Source organism: Lynx rufus, unplaced genomic scaffold (genome assembly GCF_022079265.1).
Source record: "Lynx rufus isolate CCGP_SWC_20201006 ecotype Redwood Valley unplaced genomic scaffold, mLynRuf1.p SCAF_31, whole genome shotgun sequence".
NCBI classification, from domain to species: Eukaryota; Metazoa; Chordata; class Mammalia; order Carnivora; family Felidae; genus Lynx; species Lynx rufus.
This window is the reverse complement of record NW_025814847.1, coordinates 2,558,165-2,564,076: the sequence shown is the minus strand read 5'-3', so window position 1 is coordinate 2,564,076 and position 5,912 is coordinate 2,558,165. Positions and strand designations below refer to the sequence as shown.

At 48.3% G+C, this 5,912-nt stretch overlaps 1 pseudogene; it reads left to right on the top strand.

Moving 5' to 3' along the window:
- Positions 1 to 1,485: 1,485 nt before the first annotated feature.
- LOC124521730 (T-cell surface glycoprotein CD1a-like) lies at positions 1,486 to 4,180 on the top strand (annotated as a pseudogene).
- The last annotated feature ends 1,732 nt before the right edge of the window (positions 4,181 to 5,912 follow it).

Below are 5,912 nucleotides of genomic sequence, written 5' to 3'. Positions count from 1 at the left end.
GAATTACCCATATATTGATGAGCACTGGGTAATGTATAGAAGTGCTGAATCACTATATTGTACACTTAATATAACACTGTATGTTAACTATACTGGAAATTAAAAAAAAAAAAAACCAAAGGAACACTAACTCAGCACACCAAAATGAATAGTTCATGGTTTATGTGTTTTTCTTCCCAAAGAGACTAAAAGCTCCTTGAATAAAGTGATTGCATGATGAACACTGTATTTTCTTACCTTATTTTTTAAAATTTAATGTTTATTTACTTTTGAGAGAGAGACAGAGTAAGCGAGAGAGATCTTTGAGAGAGACAAAGCATGAGGAGGGGAGGGCCAGAGAGACAGAGTGAGACACAGAATCTGAAGCAGGTTTCAGGCTCTGAGCTGTCACACAGAGCCTGATGCAGGGCTTGAATCCACAAACTGTAAGATCATGACCTGAGCCAAAGTCGGATGCTCAACCAAGTAAGCCCACAGGCACCCCATGAACACTATAGTTTCATGAATGTAGCAAGGTGCTTGGATCCAGGAAGCTGTTAAGCGACTGTTTGGCGAGTGAATATACATTAATGCAAGTCCGACTGAGGGGGTATTCTTCAGATGTTTCAATGTCCTGTGGTCTCTCTGATGGCAACTGATTCTCCCCTAAAATAATGGTGAACTGGTGGTTGTTGATACTGTTACACAGGCAATCATGGCGAAATTTGGAAAAGCAAATAGAGTAAGTGTTAAAAGAAACCCAAGGACTCAAAATGGTGCCTTGGGCAGGCCAACTCCCCAAACCTTGTTTAACCTAACCTAAGTGCAGTCCAACCTCCCCCAGAAATGTAAGTCTTCCCCCGTCATTGAGGAATTCTCTGTTCATCACAGTGAGGTCCTCTCTCACATGGATCCTCTCCATCCCCCAAGAGGTGAGGTCATTTTCATGATTAGACCCCTACCTTCCCAATTAGGGGAAGGTGACCTTCAAATTCATCTGGTTGATTTTGTTTTTTAGCACAAGCAGTGAGAAGTAGAGATGTGAATGAGCTAGCATGGGGTGAGACATGAAGGATGTCCATGGGGAGTGTCCCAAGGGCATGAGGGACAGGGTGACAGCAGACTCCAGGGCTGCATGCCGGGGAGCCGTGTTTTCATGGGTTACTGTCTGGATGAGGAGAAAAGGCACAAGAGGTAGGGTCACTTTTCCATGCCACCCAAGACTTGGTCCCCAGCACCTGAGTTAGGACCTTGGGAAACAGAATGGAGGCTGGTGACAGGGAGAAGCTGGAAGCGGGAGAGGAGGGTCAGACCCGGAGGGGAAGTGAGAGTCTGAGTAGGTGTCCAGGGTTGAGGGTGGAGTCCATTTGCATTGTCGCGGAGACTCAGGGAAAATGTGTGTGTTGAGAAGGAAGTCAGAAGAGAGGGGCTGCGTGTGGGGAGGTTTGTGAGAACAGACGCCAAAGACCCACTTTCTGAGAGAAAGAAAGAACATCTGCACATAAGATGCTGTTGTTGCAACTGGTGTTGCTCACGGTTCTTGTCCCAGGTGGTGACACTGACGATGGTGAGGACTCTGGGCACGCCCTGTGGGAGCACAAGCATGCACGCTTACATATGCATACCCGTGTGTGCTCATGTGAGTCATGTGTGTTTGCGTGTGTGCACATGTGCATCTGCATGTGTTAGTAGGTATGAGCATGTGCATATAGGTGCCTGTTTGCATGTCTCTGTGTGTGTCTGTATGGCTCTTTGTATACGTGTCTATCACATGCAACTCTGAGTGTGTGTGTGTGTGTACATATGTGCATTTATCTCTGTGTGTGTGTGTGCACTTGTGGTGTGGGTTCCCAAGCACATTCCTGGGGAGTGAGGGATGTTAGCCGTGTTTGTTCCTGAACATTCCTGATCCCATTTCTGAAGGATGGGGATGAAGCTTGGGGCTCCGGGGCAGCACATGTCTCCTGAGAGAAGTACGGCTCCCTGTCCTCTAGATTTTTGGGCCCCTCCCTGGCAACTTTCTTTGGCATTCTCTCTCCTTCCCAATGTGTATCTGTTCTTCTGGCACAGACTTCCAAGAGCCAATCTCTTTTCGAACCATCCTGACAACATCCTTTTGCAACCGTTCATGGACACAGAATCAGGGCTCAGCTTGGCTGGATGAACTGCAGACTCGTGGCTGGGACAGCAAGATGGGCGCTTTCATTTTTCTGTGGCCATGGTCCAGGGGAAACCTCAGCAATGAGGAGCTAATGGAACAAGAAAAGTCATTTCACACATTCTCTGAGATTTCCTCTGATATTTCAGGACCATGCCAGTCAATGGCAGCTTGAATGTGAGCTCGGGTCCCTCAGGACAGGTGAGGTGGAGGTGGCCTGTGTGTGTGTCGCCATGAATTCCTTCTTCCTCTAGGAAAGAGCCTCCCCTGGCTGCTGAACCTCTTGACTCCCCATCATAAAACAGAATCACACCCGTGTGTTCAGGAGGCAGAAGCCAGACCCCGAACTTGAAAAGCTTCACACCTTCTGCTATTTCCCCTCCTCTCTTTGACATCAGGCTGTGTTCTCCTGTCTCTCACCAGAGTCTCCCATGACCACCCCATTTCCTGGCCTCCAGCCAGAGACTCTCCTCTTCCTCACTCTGTGACTGATCCTTGAAATGTGCTTTTCTCCCCATTCAGTCCCGTCAGAGACATTTGTCTGTCTATGTGTTCCCTCTGCCCACTGCCTTTCCCTCACCCTTGATGATTTTATCACAGCTCCCCTGTGGAACCCTTCCTTGTTCTCTGCCCACATCCTTCCTGTTTCTCCTCCAGCATGTGTTCCTTTCTCAGTAATTTACCTTTCTTCTGCCTCCAGCGACCACCACTTCCCCTCTGAGTCTCCACTCAAACCAAACGTTGTTCCATTCTGTCCAATGCCCTCAACTTCTCCTCTGCTTCCTCTGTCCTTTGCTTCCACTCATCTCCTTTCATCTCTTTCCCTCTCCCTTTCCTGTAACTCACATTCTCTCTTCCCAGATCCCTTTCAGCTACAGCTGGCAGGAGGCTACGATTCTCACTTTGGAGAAGCATCAACAGGCTTCATGCAGATTGTGTATCAAGGATCAGATCTCGTGAGCTTCCAGAACACGTCGTGGTGGCCATCTCCAAAGGGAGGAAGGAGAGCTCAGCAGGTCTCCAAACTATTCAATCAGTACCATGTGGTCAACTTACAAATACAAGCAAATATTAATGACATCTGCCCCCGTTTCCTCTTGGGTCTTCTTGAGGCAGGGAAGGCAGACCTTCAGCGACAAGGTCAGTCCTGCTCCCTCTCTCCAAGCATTATCTCTCCGTGCACTCATAAATTTGCACCATATTCTCAAATTTGGTGGAGTAGAGGCCAAGAGGGTCAGGGGACGATGGTGACAGGTTCCTAGAGGTGGAAAGATGTGTATTTCTAATGTGATGTGAAGACGTACCCTCTCAGTCTGAGAATGCCTGTCCTGTCTCTGCAGTGAGGCCAGAGGCCTGGCTGTCCACTGGCCCAAGTCCGGGACCTGGCCGTCTGCTCCTCATGTGCCACGTCTCTGGCTTCTACCCAAAGCCAGTGTGGGTGTCATGGATGCGGGGTGACCAGGACCACCAGGGCACCTGACGAGGCGACGTCTTGCCCCATGCTGATGGGACATGGTATCTTCAGACGTCCTGGACGTGGAAGCCAGAGAGGCAGTTGGCCTGTCTTGCCGAGTGAGACACAGCAGTCTAGGAGGCCAGGACATGGTCCTCTACTGGGGTGAGAAAGGGTAGAGGTCCAGCTGGGAAAGTGGGTGGGTGGTCCTGAAGCAGAGCAGGAGAGTGAGATGAAACATTTGGCATTCTAGGGACTGCAGATCATAAAGGACATAAAATTAATAACGCAAGAAATGGAGAGCTGAAGGTGAGGATCCTACAGACGTGGGAGGAAGCAGTGTTTGGTGAAGTGTCCATCTCTGAGCAGGGATGGGAAACGAGAAGGAGGAAGGGTGGTTGGTGAGGCAGAGGGTGACAGGAGCAAAAAGGACCAGGAAGGTGCAGTTGAACCCAAGATGGATGGGAATTGACACCGTCTGCACCAAACCCACAGAGCAGCACCGCCCGGTGGGCTTGGTCTTCCTGGCGGTGATCGTGCCCCTGGTGCTTCTGGAAGGTCTTGCGTTCTGGCTCTGGAAGCGTCGGTAGGTCTGCAACCACCTTCCTGCTCTTTCCCATGTGTCTCCTTACCTTCTTCTCTGTCCTCAGCCCTCTTCCTCCCCGTGCCCCTCTCCCTGCTGTCCTCACCTACACCCGCTGCAGAGCAATTTCCAATTTGATCTTCCCAGGAAAACACACTGGAGACATCGGTTCACTGGCCTCCCTTTAGAGCAAGATCCCGGCAGCCCAGGGGTCAGGACTTACTTAAACCCAGCTCAGTGGTGATGGATTTGCAAGTCTCTGTGCGCAACTTTTGTCTTTTCTCTCTGCTCGATGATGGGTTGTCAAGATGAGTTAAGTGTAATTTAACAGGATTTCTTGTTCTGACCTGATTCTGGGGCTTAAATCTCTAATTTATCTCAGAGTAAAATGAAGTCCGAGTACCTCCGTGGGTCACTTCCTCCAGGGAGCCTTCCCTGATCCACAAGAGGAAGCGGTCTCTGCCTGGTGTGAATTTCCGCCACTGTAACCTGCACTGTGGATAATCTGCACCTCACTTCCTATCCTTTTTGCCCCACATTTACATCCTTTTTCCCTTCCAATTCCTAGGTCTCTTGAGTGCAAAGCCCGTGTCTTTTAAAATTTGTATCCTTGGCAAGGAGTCTCACCTGCATGGAATATGTTCTTAATAAAAATGTGTGTTGAATTGATGCCAATTTCATAGTTTTTTTCTTCTTTCACCTCCTGTCGTGTTTGTAGTAGTTGAGATGTTTGATGTTCTTCTTGTTAAAAGTCTTCTCTCACTTTGCCTGGAGACTTGACACTCTCATTGTTCCTTGGGAACATCTGTGAACCTCTGAGGAAAACACAGTTTTGCTTGTGAACAGTCTTATTGTTTAAATACAGACACCTGTTGGAGTGGACCTGTTGTGGATAAAAGGAGGAGGGCAGATGCAGGTCCTGGCTGTTTGAGGCCCTCAGGACAGCAGCAGAGATGTCACCCTGGGGCTTGTTGGCAATATAGGGGCTTGGCCTCAGCTGAGGTTCACTGCATCACAATTTGCATTTTAGCAAAACCAGCAGGGGATTCACAGGTGCATAAATGTGGTGCCTGAGAGGTAGCAGTGAGAGTGCCTCCCTGGAGGGAAACAAGTGGGTCCAGAAAAGCCAGTAAGAGTGTTGTGCTCAGGAATGAACGGGGGTCCAGCAGGGAGAGGGCATACAGAGCATCCTCACATTCGTGGCTGCTGTGTCACAGTCCCTGAGGACACGGAGTCAGCCACATGAGCCGTTGCTCCTGGGGGAAATACAGGGTTTGGATCTTTGAAACCTCCGCTCACAACACTTGCCCACTGATACACACATAGCCTTGTTTCATGTGTCTTTTTGTTTTAAGACGGTATATATATATATATATATATATATATATATATATATATATACACACACACGTTTTTTCCCCAAATAATAATATTGTATGCTCTATTTCCCTATAGTGAAATACTAGCTCTGAAGTGTGTGACATTTCCAGGCCTGGTTACTGTCATCACCAGTGTCTTCATCTTTCAACCTCACAACTATGCTGCCCACGATGCTTTTAGAAACAAACAAAGTAGAAATCATCATCTTCTGAATCCTTGTATTTAGCTCTTTTCCCCCCTTTTTTGTGGCATCATCATAGCATTATAGATGTTACTCTAGTGCTTTCTGAGTCAGCTCCACATAGACATCAAGAATTTCCTTTTCCTTTTCCTGGATTTACTGCATTGTTGATTCATTA